General features: G+C 56.8%; 1 pseudogene; it reads left to right on the forward strand.

The window, feature by feature from the left end:
- LOC138066525 (otoferlin-like) overlaps positions 1-12030 on the forward strand; it is a 66109-nt pseudogene extending 54079 nt beyond the window's left edge.
- The last annotated feature ends 5207 nt before the right edge of the window (positions 12031-17237 follow it).

Consider the following 17237-nt stretch of genomic DNA (forward strand, 5'->3'; position numbering starts at 1 on the left):
TGACTCTGGGCCTGAGAAGGAATTTGAACCCGGATTATACACGTAAGGGGAATAGCTACACAGCCCATTCAGCTGAGGTTCCCTCCTATACATGATCAGTTTGGGAAGGTGCTTATGTCATCAAGGTCTGACCCAATGACCTGGAGATCCCTTTGCATCCTAGAGAATTAGTCACTGGGAACAGTGATGTCCATGATCTCTTTGATTGTCCTTGGGTAACCACTGGATCTTATCTTTTTTTTTTTTTTTTTTTTTTAAACTGCTCCCCTCTAATTTTGTGTCATCACAGGTCTTCAACAAAGAGCTGGAAAGAGAGTTTGATAACTTTGAGGACTGGCTGCACACCTTCAACCTGCTCCGTGGAAAGACCGGGGACAATGATGACGACGCAACAGAAGAGGAGCGGCTAGTGGGGAGGTTCAGAGTGAGTGTGGCTGCTGAGTTGGGTCAGGGCAGGGACAGCTTGGGAAAGCCTTGCCTATAGGGTTCTCTCCTTGAAGGTGCATTAGCTGAAAGGAGGTTGGATGTAAGAGACCAATTTGCATTGACCCAACCACATCTCCTTGCAGGGAGGGTAAGCCTCCAAGGATAGCCCCAGGAGTCAGATGCCTCCACAGAGTGCATTGCAGAGGGCAGTCCTTTGCAGCAACCAGATCTTTTGTGATTCCTACAGAAGGCCAAGGGCAAAGCAGATCCTCTTTATCACCTGCTGTGGATATAAGTCATGCCTGGAGTTATCTTTGCAGACTATTTTTCACCAATAGCACGGAGCTGCCTGCCATGTTGCACCAATGCATGCAAGTTAAACTCTTGCTGGAGGGAGTGATCAGACGGTCAGGGAGCATGGAAATGAACTGTGTTTCACGTGGTAGTTCCTGGATTTCCCAGCCCCTGCCTTGACAGCACCTTTTATTTCCATTGCTCTTGGTTTTCTGCCAGTTGTATTCCTGGAATTCCCTGCCTGTGAGCACCTTGCTAGTCTGATTCCTCTGCAGGTGTCCTTCACGTTGTCCAGTTGCTCTGCTCAGGGTTGTATCCTCTGCAGGGGGTGCTTGTGAGGCAGAGGAAGCTTCCAGACCTCGCCTGTCTACTACAGCGCAGGGCTAGAAACAAGGAGAGAAAGTGGGCTCTCAGGAAGGGTGGTTTGGGATGGGTCTGCTCGCTCCGAGCCTCGGGAGCAGCAGGACTACTGAGGCCGTGCACTCCCTTGTGCTAGGGCTCCATCTGTGTCTACAAAGTGCCGCTCCCTGATGATATGGGCAAGGAGGCAGGATACGACCCCGACTTGGGCATGTTCCAGGGGATCGCCAGCAATGACCCCATCAATGTGCTGGTCTGAGTCTCTGTTGTTCGGGTGAGTATAACCATGTTGTATGCCAAGGCGTGATGCTGTGTTCCCTTACAGTGCTCGCACCCAGAGCTGGTGCTGAAGCTGCAGAGAAGTTGACTTTTAGTTCTTGGTGCTGTTGGTGCCAGCATCCACCTGATAGCAGATGGCAGCAAGGTCAAGGATGCAGCATGAGGACTAAAGCAGCTCACTGATGGGCCCTTGAAAGGGGCGTCTTCCTAGCTTTGTGCTCTCCCCATTGGGATACTAAGCCTGTGTGAGGTCCAGACACCTGGCCTACAGGATGGATGGAGGTGTCCGTTGTAGTGCTCAACTTCAGAGAAGAATTTGGATCAGCCCAGACTACGAGACTCTGGTTCTTTACATAATCCCCTTTTTAGATAATCAATGAGGCATATGCTGAGCAAACCAGGAGGAGGCAAGGATTAGTAGATCTGGCTGAAGGGCCTGTCACCTTGTGGGACACATGCCGAGTGATAATCAATGTGGTCCAGCTAATGCCTGTCTCTTTATATGGAGTGCACTCTGGAAAAAGTCCTTCTTGACCTCCATTCTTATGTCAAGATAAGATATCTTGAGAAATCTCCGCCCTGCTGGAAGCACCTGGGTGGCTCTTTGCCAACCCCTTGTCCCTGTTGTTTTATAAATGCAACCTACTTTCACCTACGTTTCCCACTAACCTGGTTTCCCATCCAGTGCTACATCTCATTGCCCTGAGAAGGGGATAGCAGGTGAGATTGCAATCCCAGAATCCCAAAATCACCGAATGGTTGAAGTTGGAAGGGACCTCTGGAGATCATCTAGTCCAACTCCCCCCGCTCAACCAGGGTCACCTACAGCATGTTGCGTAGAATTGTGTCCAGATGACTTTTGAATATCTTCGAGGAAGGAGACTCCACGGCCTCTCTGGGCAACCTGCTCCAGTGCTCAGTTACCCTCCCAGGAAAGAAGTATTTCCTCATGTTCAGACAGAACTTCCTATGTTTCAGGTTGTGCCCGTTGCCTCTTGTCCTGTTGCTGGGCACCATGGAGAAGAGTCTGGCCCCGTCTTCCTGTCACCCTCCCTTCACATGCTTAGACTCATTGATGAGACTCCCCTCTCAGTCTTCTCTTCTGCAGGCTGAAGAGTAGCAGCGCTCTCAGCCTTTCGTCCTAGGAGAGTTGCTCCAGGCCCTTCCTCATCTTAGTGGCCCTTTGCTGGACTCACTCCAGGAGCTCCATGTCTGTCTTGTACTGGGGAGCCCAGCACTAGACACACCACCCGAGGTGTGGTCTCAGCAGGGCTGAGGAGAGGGGGAGGCCCTCACCTCCCTCCACCTGCTAGCAACACTCTTCCTAAGGCTGCCCAGGGTACCATTGACCTTGTTGGCTACAAGGGCACATTGCTGGCTTATAGTCAACTTGTTGTCCACCAGGACTCCCAGGTCCTTCTCTGCAGAGCTGCTTTCCAGGAGGTCAAGCCTGAGCCTTTCCTGGTGCCCATGCACCATGCACCAGGTTATTCCTCCCCAGGTGCAGGACCCTGCACTGGCCTTTGTTGAATGTCATGAGGCTCCTCTCTGCCCAACTCTCCAGCCTGTCCAGGTCCCTCGCAATGGCAGCACAGCCTTCTGGTGTGTCAGCCGCTCCTCCTAGTTTAGCATCCTCAGCAAACTTGCTGAGGAGGCACTCTGTCCTTTCATCCAGGTCACTGAGGAATAAGTTGAACAAGACTGGACCCAGTATTGACCCCTGGGGCACACTGCTCGTTATAGACCTCCAACTAGACTCTGAACTGGAGAGATTGAGGATACTTACCCCTGCTTACGGGGGCTACTTACAGAGGCCCGTGGCCCTAATAAATCCATGGAGGGAAAGAGAGAGGCGGAGGGATGTCTTCTGGACATCTCAGTCAGGTTTCTGCTGAGGGTCTCTAGCTAGAGGAACCTGCGTCTTTCCACTGATGAGAGAGAAGCCAAAGGAGACTGTGACTATGTCTTTCCGAAGGGGACACAGCCACTTGGGCTTGACCTGAGTCAGCCCAGACCAACACACCTAGCCCCACTACATGCCTAGGCAGGGACATAGGTTAGCAGAAGGCAGGACTGATCCCTGGTTTAAATTGAGTCCCTATATTTAGGTGACCTTATAAAAGGACTTGGGCACACAGCTATGGCCAGGTAAGGCCAGCTGGTCTCAGGGATGGAGAATAGGGACTGTCCCTGACTGGGCTGACCTATCTTATCTTTTCCCTACAGGCCACAGAGCTGCCCCCAGCTGACATCAATGGGAAAGCTGATCCTTATATTGCCATCAAGCTGGGGAAGACAGACATCAAAGATGAGGAGGACTACATCTCCCAACAGTTGAATCCTGTCTTTGGCGAGTGAGTTGCCCGAGCCCTGTTACCTGTCTTCACCCTGAAGAGTGAGCTAGGCTCACCAGCCCTTGGGCCTGCACCCTACCCATCCCATAGCCCCAGCTTGGGGTCGAAAGATGGGACTGATCGCCCTGAACTTTCCTTGGGTGCAGTGTAGCTGTCCCCATTGAAGTCATCTGTCCTGCTTTGTCAGCAGTCTCGTCAACGCTGTCAAGAGTGTTGAAGAGCTATCCGTATCTGGTCAAGATAGGTGCCTACTTTAGGAAGCGCTAGGCCTGGACCCAAGTAACAGCATCGCCGGCTCTCCAGTGACACACACATTTAGTTTCAGGGCTATTGGGACATCCACGTCAAGCGATCCTCATGATCGCTCTCCCTTCTAGGGCTGCTAGTTCAGAAGCAGTCCGCGCAGAGAATTAGTGACAACACGTAAGCTGAATGTACTGCAGTGGGAGGTGCAATTAAACACTGTCCAGAGACTGGAGCAGACCCACCTCACCCATGCACGTGTCTTGAGCGCCATCCAAACCCTTGGATGGCTACAGCCTGTTCTCCCTCTCCACCCTTTCTCCCGCCACAGGTCCTTTGACATTGAGGCCACCTTTCCCATGGAGTCCATGGTGAGGGTGGCGGTGTACGACTGGGACTTGGTGGGGACCGACGACCTCGTTGGAGAGACCAAGATTGACCTGGAGAACCACTACTACAGCAAGCACCGAGCTACTTGTGGGGTGTCACAGCCTTATGCCATGTATGAGCCAAGCTTTCCCTGTGCAACCTGGTGTCTGGACCCGTGTCAGTTTCATCTTCCGCACTAGGCCTAGATCTCCTGTAGGGATCTCCCTCTTTCATTGCCTGATGATGAGGGAATCTGTGCTGTGCCCTCAGTCTTAACGTGGGCTTTGGGACCAGCACAGTGGGGTAGCAGGAGAGCAGGTTGTAAGCAGGAGCACAGGGCGGTGAGGAAGGGACTGAGGGGCATTGGTAGCTCTGGATATAGAAATGAAGAGGTTGCTGAAATAGCAGCTGGGCCGAAGCAGCAGAACTGAGCATCAGTAGCAAAGTGGAGGGCGCTGGGGATTGCAGGTCTGGGTCAGCACAGAGTGAAGGGCCTGGGCTGGAAAGGTATCGGCAAAGCGTAGAGTTTGGGCACGGATGGCCCTACCTTGCTCTGAAGTTTCACATGTGGAGCCTCAGATCCTTCCCTGATGAATCCTGGCTCCTGAGGGGCAGTAACATTTGCGTTTCTGGCAGATGGAAACAAAAATTCCTTCTTCCTCCAAGTCTGACCTTGTGCTCTTGTTCACAGACATGGGTATAACATGTGGCGTGACCCCATGAAGCCTTCCCAAATGCTGTGCAAGCTGTGCAAAGAGGGCCAAGTGGATGGGCTGCCCTTTGGTCCAGGAGGAAGAGTGAAAGTGGCCACGAGGGTCTTCAGTGGCGCCACGGAGATGGAGGATGAAAATGGTACGCACCCCATGGCGTGAAGGTGGGGAGGGGAGTAGGGGCATGGGGTGTCCCCTCATCATCCAGAACTGAATCCCATCACCCCCTGCAGCATTGCAATGTCTCTCCAGCCACCCCCTTGTGTGGGGCCTGCGTTATGTCACCAGCTAGACAGTGTCTTATAGACGACCCAGGTTGCTGTCAGAGTTACTGGTGAGCATCCACGGCATGGCATGACCAAAGCTGCCTTTGAAACCTTCCTGCTGGCAGTTTATGGCAAAGGACCAATGCAGATAGCCCATCCTGGCCCTTCCAGGGCTTAGGAAGCCACTGTCCATATAGCTGCATCCCCAAACAATGGTTGTGTCCAAATCACTCGTATATGTGCAACAAAGTTGAATGCAGACCAGGAGGGGTGCAGAGGAGGGGGGCACCAGGCCCTGCCATTGATATTTCCCCCAGGAAACCAAAGAAGTAAGGAATCTGCCAGCCAACAAACCCCAGGGAAAACCCGTGGCTGGGGCTGGAGCCCTGCTTCCCCACTCTTCTACTGGTTCTCCATGGCCCAGCTCAGCACAGCCATGTGCCTGGGACCCCCAACCAGACTGGCATGGCCAGAGATCCCAAGACTGGAGGCATCAAATGCTGTCTTCCGCTTCCCCACAGGTTGTGGAGCTGCCCTTGCAGGGTGCTTCAGTTCCCATCTGTTCAGTTCCCTGCAGCTCCTCACCTCTCTGTGTCTGTCTAGACGAGGAGTTCAAATTGCTAGCTAGTGCCTGGTATGGGGAAGGGGGCAGACCAATGCAGCCAGCCCGAACGCAGGCCCAGGGGCAGGGGTTAGCCTAGGTCAGGGCGTCCACAGGCCCTTGGCTGGAGGGGAGAGTTTCCCAGTCTGGCTGGGGCTCTGGGCAAGGAAGGGCCCTGGCACCAGGCGGATCACTGGGAGAGACTTGGTAAAGGCAGGTAGGACAGAGCAGGCAGCAGACAGTGAACTAGAGAGTTCTCCTTCCCATTCCTGTCCTCTCCGCCTCTGCCCTCCGATGCTCAGCCCCTCTAGGAGTCCTTTAGACAGAAGGAAGACATTGCGTTCCTCAGCATCCATGCTAGGCCAATTTTACCCAGCTAGACTGTGTCCTTGGGCCCCTTTTGCCCGTCCCCGGGGGCTGGGATGCAGAGGCCGTATTTGCATCCTCGTGGGAATCTCTTGCACTCCTGTGCTCAGTCGACTGGTGTTTGGCTCCAAAGCACAATGAAAGTGGAGACAATTTCCTCTGATCTCCGAGGGCCGTAGCTTGGATGTGAAGAGCAGGGCAGGCAGCTGCAGGAAAGCTGAAGCCAGAGAAAGCTCTAGTTGCTGAAGCAGCCTGGAAAAAACAGAGGTTTATCTGCAATGCAGCCAGGGGCAGCCATGCTCAGTAGTGCCCCGTGTGCTGGAGTTGAGACATTCCTCCGGAGGGGCTGAAGGGAGGATTTCAATAGCCTTGAAAACACCAATGCACCTTCCCTGTGGGGAAAATGGAACAGGAAGGGCTATGGCTCTGGTCGCTCTGTTTTGGCAGGGATAAACGTGAGCTCCAGTCAAGTTACACATGGACACATCAGCCCATGTATGTCTTCACCCGTGCACTGGAGAGCACCTGCGTGAGTGCCTGTGTCTGTAGGAAGATGCTGTATTTCAGCAAGGTTCTGCTGATGTATCATCCTCGGGATTTAACGCAGCTCCCCTCCCTTTGCCAGGAGTTTCAGCATGTAACACGAGCTGACGGTGTGGCCTGTTAGCTCTGAAGAGCATCCCTGTGTTGCTTGGACAAGTGCTAGGTGCTATAGAGGAACAGCACAGAGAAAGCCCCCCCCGCCCTCCCCCGCAACAGGAGCAGACTGGAGGGTGCTGGCACTGAAGATGGCAGGAATCTCACAGTTCCACAGGAGTCCCTGGCACTTGCAGCCATGTGATGTGATTGTGGCCACAGGGCTGCCTTTCTCTGCCACTGTCTTCCAGTCCTCTTCTAGCCCGTCCACACTGCAGCTGCTTCCAGTTCAAGGAAACTGGCTTCTGCTTTTCCTCTGGCAACTCCCACGGGAGCTGGTTTATCCATCAGCACAATTCCCAAGCGAACCGAGTGTGGCTGGGAAACCCCAGTTGCCTGCACACCAAAGGCAATGCTGGGAATATCTTACAGGCTCCAAACTTGCTGGAGTCCTAGGAAAGGCAGTGATGCCCGATGAAGTGACTGGGACACAAGAGCAGGTAGAGCCTTTGGAGCTGACTTCTGAAGGCAGGGGAAAATTGTCCTGTGTTTCCAGGAGGGTGGCCCGATTGGGTAAGGTGGGGAAAAGAGCTGGCTTCAGACTGTTTTGCAGGGCCAACAGACCCGCATTGTAACCACAAATGTACCTGAGACTAAGGCTGTGCTGTCTCCTAGAGCCTTTGGCTTGGGCCATGCAGCAGTTCAGAGTAGATGAAGGTAAAAGTCCCTTTGTTGCTCCTCTGACCCTGCCTGGGCTGCCTCCGAGCTGAGGCACCATTTCCCTCTGTGTTCCTGCCCTGTTGGTCCCTAGGACAAGACAGCTGCGAGAGAGCCCTGCAGTTGGCGTTCCTGCCGCCCTGTTTCCTGCAGCATCATCCCATTCCCTTCTGCCCACCCCATCTCCTCCTGCCCCTTCCCTCTGTTCCCCCCTCTGTGCCTCACCTCCTGGTCTCCCTTCCTGCTGCCAGATATGAGCTTAGAGTGATAGTGTGGAGCACAGACGAGGTCATCCTGGAGGACGATGACTACTTGACTGGCGAGAAATCCAGGGACGTTTTTGTCAGCGGGGTGTGTACAATGTGGCTGGCCAGTGCCACCACTTCCACTTCTCCTCGTGGTGGGGTCCTGGTGCTCACTTAGGCCCCAGGGCTGTTTTTGGAGAGGGGGGGTTCTGTGATGCAGCTAGGAAGGGTTTCCCCATGGGGAGGGCCAGATGGTGCCAGTGGTGCTGTTATGTGCTGTGCTCTGTCTCTGCCTCTGTGTCTCTCTTGCTGGCTGCTTGACCTACTGTGTGTGTCTGTCTGTGCTGCCTGGCCTGGTTGCCCAGCTTTGAGCTGCAGGTCATTATCTGGAACACGGATGAGGTGGTTTTGGAAGATGATGCTTTCCTGGTGGGAGAGAAGATGTCTGTCGGGGGTAATGGCCGAGGTCTTGCTGCTTGGTCCCTTCAGGTTATCTGATCTCAGACCGCACTGACCCTCCCCATATTCAGCATGGGGCAGATGGTACCTGTGGACCATCTCTGAGTGAGCCCTGGCCCACGATTTACCTTAACGTGCTTGTGAGTCCCTTTTCTCCTGTCCTCATATAGCAGGGCTCTGAGACTGGCCCTCAGCATGGGCTCTGCCAAATTTGGTCCCCAGATTTCCCTTTCCCGTCCCTGCGGAGCTGCCTGAACTGTCCTGCTTCAGCAAGAGTCGATTTGGATTTCCCAGATACTTTCATTCATTTTGAATTGACACGCACAGGTTAAGATGCAACTAGATCATAGCGCAATGTGCAGCAGGCAAGAAAACAAGCTTTCTCCAAAGGCTTAAACCCTATGTCATGGCAAAGAGGCATGAGGAGGAAGGTCAGATTAGTGTAGCAGAATCTAAGGCTGATGGCTGACATCACAGCATGCAGTGACTTCCCACAGCTCTGCTAAACTGCTCACTGCTTCCCAAAAGCTACCCTGAGCTTTTGGGCCAGGTCTCCTTGTCTTGCACCTCATGCTGCTCTTAGAGAACGTGTTCCATTTTCTATGTCTGGTCCTGTTTGCAGAGTGCAGTGGAGGGTTGTTTAGGGCAGTGCATGCAGTGCCTGCCTCGGCATTCCCAGTGCCATGCTGCACAGAGGGCAGGTGCCCTTGGAGCGATGAACTTTAACATGCTGGCAGGACCCATGCTCTCTCATGCCGTTGCTGCATACTGGCAGGCGTGTGAAATTTGTGTCTGTGTACATGTGCGTGAGGGGGACAAGGTCTTGTCACTGTCTGTTTCAAGGCCGGTAAGTAGGTGGTTTATGCATGGGTGGCTTTTCTGCGATGACTCTGAATCTGAAACGTGAGAGGCCTTCCCTTTGTGCTTGGGGTGGGATTGCTTGCCCTGTGTGTTTTGCAGGGCAGAGCGGGAGTGTCAGCATGCTCAGAGGCCAGGGGAACAACCCTGTACTAAGTGTCTAAGCACGGACCCATGTCCCTGCTGGCTGCAGCCCCTCAGGACCAAGAGACTCACACAAATCTGAGAGTTCCCTGAGGAACAGAGGTGTCCTGTCATGTCGAAGAAGCTGAGGAACATTCATAATGCTCCTTCCAGCAAGCTCTGCTCCAGACTTCCCAGCAGTGCTGCCTGCTCCTTTCCATCTCTTGAACATCCCCCTGCCCAGAGAAGGACCCCGATAACCAGCTTGCATGTTGCTCCCTCAATCAGCCTGTTCCCTCTAGGGCCCTCATGCCCATGTTGTCTCTTGGCGAGGCTGACATGGTGATTTGAGCAACCCTAGCCCATTGCTCGTTACTCTTGAGTCCTTCCAGTGTGTCCATGCCTTGCTGGCCTGGAGACATGCCAGCTGTATGCGCAGGATGGCCCTGTGCCCTCTCCTCCCTCCTGCTAATATGTGCCACCCCTCTCATCCCTCTGGGCCCTGCAGGTGGCTGAAGGGCCAGCAGGAGGACAAGCAAGACACACATGTCCCTTACCCCTCACTCACTGGCGAGGGCAACTTCAGCTGGCGCTCCACCTTTCCCTTTGACTACCTGATGGCAGAGAAGAAGATGGTCAACTCCAAGAAGGAGTCTATGTTCTCCTGGGATGAGACTGAAGACAAGCTCCCTGCTCGCCTCACCCTGCAGGTCTGGGATGCCGACCACTTCTCGGCCGACGATTTCCTCGGTAAGAGGGGAGGGCCAGCTGAGCTGGGGTGACAGGGAAGCTGGAGGGATAGGGGGAGGTTACGTGGCTGATGGAGCAGGAAGGCATGTGGGATGAGACAAGGTTTATGTAGGAACAGACCCTGGAAGGACAGCCCTGGTCTTTAAGCCAATTGTGTCCTACAAACGCCTTTGGATGCTGCAGGTAAGAGCAGTTAGGCTAAGAGGCCTTGTCTTCATGCTGCTGTTCAAAGGCTGCTCCTGTAGCAAAGGCATTAGCTTTTTCCCTTAGGTGCCTGTCTGGGAGCTCTATGCCCAAGCTAGTTTTGGAGTGCAGGGTGGCTGGAAGCCGTGGGCAGATGTTTGAGAGGGTGAGAGGAGGTGGGGACGTGACCCAAAAAGCAGGCTATAGTGGAGAGATCGGAGGATGCATGGCCATAGATGTGTGGGAGGATGCCAGGACACACAGCTCAGAAATGCTTGCCAGGGCAGGAAATGTTGGCCCAGCCCGCCTCCAGCCAAAGACTCACAGTTGAGGGGTGCCACCATGTATCCTTCGCCCTCTCCTACCAGGGGCAATCGAGCTGGACCTGAAGCGCTTTCCCCGGGGAGCTAAGACTGCAAAGCAGTGCAGCATGGAGATGGGGACAAATGAGGCAGAGCTGGCCATGGTTTCCCTCTTCAAGCAGAAGCGAGTGAAAGGCTGGTGGCCGTTTGTGGCCAGGGATGAAAACGATGAGCTGGAGATGACGGCAAGGATGGGGAGAAGCGGGGGGATTTTCTGTCCTGGGGACTGCATCCTCTGTGTACATGGAGGCCCCTTTGCAGAGCTCCTTCATGCCTGCCTCTGCTACATGGGGCCCCCTCTGCTCACCATGTCGCTGGCTGGCACCGTCTCTGGGGCCTGCGGTGGAGAGCGTTGCCCATGTCTCAGCAGGCCTCTCTCTGCTCCCTGCAGGGAAAAGTTGAAGCTGAACTACAGCTCCTGAGAGCAGAGGAGGCAGAGAAATCGCCTGCTGGGCTGGCTCGCAATGAGCCTGACCCACTGGAGAAACCCAAGTAAGTAGGAGACCCCTCTCCCCCAGCAGATGCCTGGATTTGTGGGAGATGCTGCGTCGGGTGGTTCCCGGGGAGGTAGCCAGGCAGGGGAAGGTTAGAAAGGGGTCACTTATCTGGGGATGTAGGAATGAGGGCTGCAGGCAGGGTAAAAGGGGCAGAGTCACCTCTCCTGGTTCATTCCAGTGCCCTCTATTTACTTCCCTGCCTTTCCTTAGTCTCTTCCTTCTCTCCCTCCCTTCCTAGCTCCAGCCTCCCACCTCTTCTTCCTCCCCTCTGGTACCCGTTGCCAGGACATCAGCTTCATCAGGACCCCCTCCCCCACCCCCCCACTCAAGTCCCTGCACTCCTTCTGGCACAAATTCTGCTGGCTCCTCTTGGAAACCCTCCTGATCCTCAAGGTCAGGCTCTTTCACTGCGTGAAGGGTTATCCAAGGAAGGAGATCGTGGGCTCTCTCACAGTGCCCCTCTCCATTGCCAGCTGGGCTTGTAAAAGGAAAGTCAAGGCTGTGCCAGGGTGCGAGCAGACTGCGGTGAGCCGGGGAGGATCATGCACTTGGGCAGCCACAGGAAAGCCACATCTGGGTGGGGATGGTTGCTGTGGCCCCAACCCAGAGAGAGCCTGCTGCACCCTGGAGTGGCTGGATGGGACACAATGCTGCCGCCGCATTGGCTCACATGTTGGTTGTATTGCTTGTTGTGCCTGCCCTCCCTTTCTGTGGCCATGGCATTCATGACAGATGCTTGCTTCCCCAACAGCCGCCCAGACACATCCTTCATGAGGTTCCTCAACCCCCTCAAGTCCATCAAATACCTCACCTGCACCCGCTACAAGTGGCTCATCATCAAAATAGTGTTGGCCCTGCTGCTCCTCATCCTGCTGGCCCTCTTCCTTTACAGCATGCCAGGCTACATGGTCAAGAAGCTCGTGGGAGCGTGAGGCAAAGGGGCCTCCCCCACACGCCTAGCCCAGCGCCACCGCCTGCCCCAGCCCCATGCCCTTCTCCTCGGCTCTGCCTTGCAGCAACCTTGAGGGACATCTCCTCCCTGCTGCTGTGCCTCCTATTTTGCGTTTCTGCTTTGTGGATCCCTTTCTTGGCTTTACTCTCAGAGAAGTGGGGTTGGAGAAGGCCTCTGTTCCCCAGGCTGTCCTGTGTCCCTCACCTGGGCTGGCAGAGATGCGTGGCTGGCTACTCTGGGTCACCCGTGCTGTGGGTCCCAGATGCCTTGACCCACTGGGGGCAGAGGTCGGTGCCCCGTCTGGGCAGCTCAGCTCCTCTGCCCCAGCAGAAAGCAGAGGGAGCACTAGGGTTGTGTTGCTGGAGCTGTGGGAATGCTGCCTAAATGCTTGTTCACAGGACACGTTAAAAGCAGTCATGAACCAGTGACGTGGGGCAGAGCAGCCAGGGCTTGCTGGGAGCACGCCAGCCCCTCGGGCTTGGGGACAAGGCACAGAGCAGCCCCAAAGCCTGGCCTCCATGCCAGCACTGCCGCTGCCCCCCTCCTAGCCCTGAAGGTCACTGCCCCTGACTGCAGGGGCTGATGCCACCACAGGGCACGCCAGCCACCCTGCCCCAACAGCAGTAGAGACTTGGCAGAGCCCTTGGGCTCTGCAAGGGGCAGACTGGGCTGCCCCATCCCCAGGAAGGCAGATTTCCAGCAGCTCAAGCATCTTTCTAAGGCCACTGAAAGCAGCAGTGGTGGTGGGACTTGCCTGAAGGCTCCCATGGAGCCACGTTCTCTGGTGCAGTGTGAGCTCAGCGTGGTCTGCTGGTTTGCCTATTTATTTTGTACTGACCACTACTTCTTGGGGCTGGGGCTTTTCTTGCTGTGTATATTGGGGGAGGGAGGGAAGGTCTCTTTCTTCAGCCCACTGCAATATAAAGCTGTTGAAGATCCACCTTTCTCAGCTTCAAGTGTGCAAGACCCTTACTCACTACCTGGGGAGCTCTTGGGGTTGTTTTTAGGATGATGTTGTTTTGGTTTGTCAATAAAAGTTGGTTTAAGCTCTTCCAGAAGAGCTGCTGTCTGCCACTGCCCTCTGTTACCCAGCCACACGTGCCCTGGGGGTTCACTTCCAGCCCCGAGCACAGATTGGACCCCCCAGGGCGGAGACCCCTTGCCCACTAGGCTGTGGCCATATATACCAAATGCCACCATAGACTCAAGAATAGTTTATGTGGTCAGGGACCTGTGCCGATCTTCTAGTGCAACCGCGCTGCTTGAAGCTTGGCCAGCTGGAGCAGCTTGCTCATGGTCATGTCCAGTCAAGTTTGTATTCTCTACAAGAATGGAGACGCCACGGACTCTCTGGGGAACTCATTGCAGTGTTTAACCACCCTCACAGTAAAGAAGTATTTTCTGATCTTTAAGTGCAATTTCCTGTATTTCAGTTTGTGCCACTTGCCCCTTGTCCTGTCATTCAGCATCACTGAGAGGAGTCTTGCTCTCTCTTCTTTACTCCCCCTCCCCAATCACATACTAAGATGATCCCCCAGAGGCTTCTCCTCTCCAGGCTAAACAGTCCCAGCTCTCTCAGGCTCTCCTTGTCTGACAGATGCTCCAGTGCCTTAATCATCTTCGTTGCCCTTTGCTGGATTCACTACAGGAGCTCCGTGTGTCTCTTGTACTGGGGAGTGCAGAACTGGACACAGTACTCCAGGTGTGTCCTCAGCAGTGCTGTGTGGAGGGGAAGGACCACCTCCGTCGACCTGCTGGTAAAGCTCTTCCTAATGCAGCTCATGATGCTGTTGGCCTTTCCAGCTTTGGAGTCGATTGGCCCCAGCCTGTATTGGTGCATGGAGTTGTTCCTGCCTGGCTGCAGAACTTGGCATTTCCTTCTGCCCCACCCTGGGCTTGGAGTTTGTGCAAAGCTGAGGGTGCTGCTCTAGTGGTGGCTGCAAGGCCTGGATCACCCTCCAGCAAAGCAGATCAGGGATGCTACTCCTCGGTGCCTTCTAGTGCTTGGCCTTGCAGCCAGGGTTTGGGTGAGAGCAGCGTCAGGTGGGGCCTGGGGGTGCCCTGGCAGACCAGGTGTGTGGAAGTGATGTCACCATGGCATCACAATGCCGGGGTCTTACTGGAGGTGGGGCTGGGGGAAGTGCCGCTGTCACTTTGCCTGCGAGCGAGCGAGCGAGCGAGTGTGCGAGCGAGTGCGCGAGCAGGTGGAGAGCGTGGCGTTGAGCTGGGGCGAAGGAGCGAGGCAGCGGGGTAAGAGCTGGCTCCTTCCATCTCTCTGCAGTCTCTCCTCCCCTCGGGGCGCTCTCCCTGGCTTTGTCGCCCCCCCAGCGCCCACCACCCGCTGCACGCTCCCTCGGCGGGCACAAGTGCCACAATCAGGCAAACGTCCCCGCCGCGAAGCCCAGCCATGCTCGGGCACCATTCTGCGCCCTTGCTGCTCACCACCCGGTGTCCCCGCGTTACACGTGGGAAAGCAGCGGCGGGAGCGGGCAGCCAGGCAAGGCCGACGGAGTGAGGGCACCGTGCCCTGCTTTTTGCAGAGTTGCTCTCGGTGGCCTTTGGCTCTTCTCCTGGTGTCAGATTGACGCTGTCGATCTTGGGGTGCGGAGGAGCGTGCACAGGGTGAGCCGCAGAGCAGAGCGGAGCGGTCAGGGTCGGGGGAGGTTGGTGGAGGGGCGTTGGAGGGGCGGTGGGGAGCAGGGCTTTGGGGGCTGCTGGTCTGCCTTGGTCGGGGAGGGGGAGGGTGGCTGCAAGGGGCGGCGTGCTCAGAGGTGGGTGCTGTGTTTTGGGTGGCACTCTTGGAGCAGGACGTGGAGGCGGAGCGCTGAGCAGGCTGCACGCTCGCGGCGCGCTTCCGGTGGCGGCATGGAGCCTCGGAGGCTGAGCGTCGTGGGCGAGTTTGTGGTGCTGAGCCTCTTTGTGGTGTGCCTGGCCCACATGCCCTCGGTCGTCAACGTCCTCACGATCCTGTGCATAGCGGTGGTGTTGGTGCCGGCGGGGAAAAGGCCCTGGCCCAAGGTAGGAGTCAGCCTGGGCATGGCCCCGAGCTGGCGCGGGCAGCGAGAGGGCTGAGGCCGCGGCAGCACCTGCAGCAAGGGCAGCCTGACGGTGCTGCGCGCAAGCCTGCCTGCAGCCTCAGCTCTGCGTGCCCCGCGCAGCCCTTCCGCGAGCAGGGCACCTCTTGGCGCAGCGTGGATGCTCGCCACTAAGGCAGCGCTCTCTTGGGCTGTGCAGGGGCCTCGCGGCAGTGCTGGCAGCCTGGGCAACGGCAGCGTGGACGAGCCCGGAGGTGAGCAGCCCCGGCCCAGAGCGTAGGCGCGCTCGGCAGCGCCTCCCGGCCAAGACAGCCCAGCGCCGCCAGCGCCCACCGCCCTCGGCCCCAGCTGGGGCTCCGCCCACGGGCTGCCCTCGCTCACTGCCTCTCTGCCTCCTCTTCCAGCAGCCTCCTTCCTGCCCACGGTGCAGACGCAGGACTGTGCAGCCAGCCGGCAGGCAGGGTAAGCGGAGGCCTGGCCTGCAGGGGGGCTGCCCCACAGCCCTGGCCAGGCCCACCGCAGGCCAGAGCCCGATGCAGCCCAGAGCCACAGACCTGCGCCTGGCCTGGGCCCCCCAAAGAGCAGGGCATGGCATGGCTAGGGCTGGGGTCGACGCGCGGGATGCCCAGGACATGCCGCATGCCTGCTGCTCACCAACTGGGAAGCCCCTTTGCTCCTTGCCCACTGCTGCAGCCCTGGCCCCAGCGCCCCCTCCGCCCGCACCCTGGCACCCTTTAGCATCTGCTGCCACCAGGGCTTCCCCCTGGGGCACCCAAGGCAGCCTCCTCACCTCCTTTCTCCCTCCCAGGCTCACAAGCGAGGACATCTTGTCCCCTCGCCACCTCCTGCCCACCTCGGAGCCGGACACGGATGGATGGAAGTTGGATGGCCCTCTCCCACTGCCACCACCCTCCATCCTGCTGGACGCTCCCCCAACACCTGCAGCAGTGCTGGGTGAGCTGCTTGTGCCCACAGCCCTCCCGCCATCCCCACCATGCAGGCGGGTCCGCTTTGGGCACAACCAGACCGTGTTGCTGAGCGAGGAAGGTCACGAGCTGCTGGACTGCCTCCCCAAAGCCCCACACCTCGACTGGCCAGCCCACATCCCGCGCCGGTCCATCCTGCACTGTGCCTGGGCACCCGTCCCGCTGGCAGGGGAAGGCACAGTGCGGCCACTTTCACCCGCCGGGCAGTCCGAGGAGGAAGAGGACGAGGAGCCAGCGTGTGCCACCTCCCTGCAGCGCTGGCCCACCGTGCAGCTCTGGAGCCCACCACCGGAGGCGCCCTCCCCTCCCGCTGCAGCCACCGGCTTCACAGCGGCCCTGGCCTGCCTGCTGTGCCCAGCCTGCCCAGCCTGCCCTGCAGGCGCCTTCAGAGGGCTGCGCAAGGGCCTCCGCAGATGCGCCTCCTTCCTGCGAGGGCCACGGCAAGTGCTCAGGAGGCGCCAGGCAAGGGCCAGCTGATTGGGGCCAGCAGCAGGCTCCGCGCCTGGGCAGAGGTGCCAGTAACCAGCGCCCGCGGAGCTAGACGCCTTCGCCACCTCCGGGCCAGCGTCAATAAACCTCTGAGCAAGACTCTGCGGGAGGCGAGAGTGAAACACCATGTGAAGTGAAAAGAAGGCGGCGCAGGAATGCTCCCTGAGTCTTAGGAAGCCAGCCGTTCCCCGAACTCAGGCTTTCCTGCTCCTGACAGGTCTGAGTAGAGCAGCAACATGCAAAAACATGTCTCCAGAACAGAAGTTTAAATGCTTAGCTCAGATGAACCATCACATAGGAAACTGGCTGTCAGAAGAAGTCCGTGAGATCCTTAGAAAGTGCGGTGGATGTGATCCTGGGGGCGCTCTGGAGCAAGATCTGAATTCCCCTGTGAATGGAGACTATGTAGCCTCCAACAGTGATCTGCAGAAAGAGTTGTAAAACGGGGGAGAATTGATATTGGTCAGGGGGCTGAGCAGAAAGATTCATCCAAGCCATCACCCTCAGCAGAACAGTGGGAGGATCCTAAAAGGAATGAGCGTTCCAGAGGCCAAGAGGTCCTCCACTTGATCAAACACCCGGGACTAGAAAATTGCTACGCAAGGAAAAGGGGGAGGGCAGATCTTCAGGTTATCCACAAGACTGCCCTGTGTGACAGCCAGCCCAGGATTGGCAGT

Source organism: Struthio camelus, chromosome 3 (assembly GCF_040807025.1).
Source record: "Struthio camelus isolate bStrCam1 chromosome 3, bStrCam1.hap1, whole genome shotgun sequence".
In the NCBI taxonomy this organism is placed as follows: domain Eukaryota; kingdom Metazoa; phylum Chordata; class Aves; order Struthioniformes; family Struthionidae; genus Struthio; species Struthio camelus.